The sequence below is a fragment of the Chondrus crispus genome, genomic scaffold (assembly GCF_000350225.1).
Source record: "Chondrus crispus Stackhouse genomic scaffold, scaffold_241, whole genome shotgun sequence".
Classification (NCBI taxonomy): domain Eukaryota; phylum Rhodophyta; class Florideophyceae; order Gigartinales; family Gigartinaceae; genus Chondrus; species Chondrus crispus.
Window position 1 is genome coordinate 114,964 of NW_005179116.1, and position 823 is coordinate 115,786.

Below are 823 nucleotides of genomic sequence, written 5' to 3' on the forward strand. Positions count from 1 at the left end.
GAAAATTTGGTCATTCAGAGACAAGCTGTTGGGCTAGAATTGGTCCACAGAGGGGAGGTAGCAGTCCCTGCCCTCCTAAGAAGACCCAGACGGATATTGCCGTGTCGGGTACACAGACGGGCTCCACAGGAAACCAGGTGAGTGTTGTGACGCACGACGACCTCCCTGCTGATGATAAGTTAGTGGCATCAGTCAAGAGAAACGCCGATGGAGAGCCGGTGGCCAAGACGCGAAAGGATGGTGGCGGCGAGCCAATCCCGTCCCTTTTCAACCCGCGTAAGTACTGGACTCGGAACCACATGAGGAAACCTCCTAAGCCCGGCCGTCGAATAAGAAAGAAGAGGACAAGTAAGAAGAAGGCCGTTCAAGAGCGCTCGGGGAAGTACGACGTGGTTTCTTCCCTCGCGAACGCCCCCCCCCCGGTTTGACATTCGGTCAACTGATCCGAGGAGATGGCGACGAGGCTAAGAAAGAGATCGGTCGTTTGTTCAACAGTCGCCCTAGACGCCCCGTAGCTGCTTCGATCAGTACTTTGCCGAAACGTCTGAAATTAGTTTCTGTACAAGTCTACGGGACACAAATGAGAGCATTGTTAGACTCAGGAGCTATCCCTAACGTTATGAATGCGTCTATGGCATCGAAGCTCTCTCTGTCTCCAAAGCCGACCTCGACGAAGATTACGGTCGCCAATGGACAAAAGACAACCTGCTTAGGTTCCATCGAGGAAGTTCCTGTCACGTTCAATGGTGCTGTTACTTCACTCAACTTCTTGGTTGTTGAAGGATCCCCAGTTGATATCTTAATCGGGTATCCAACTCTCGAA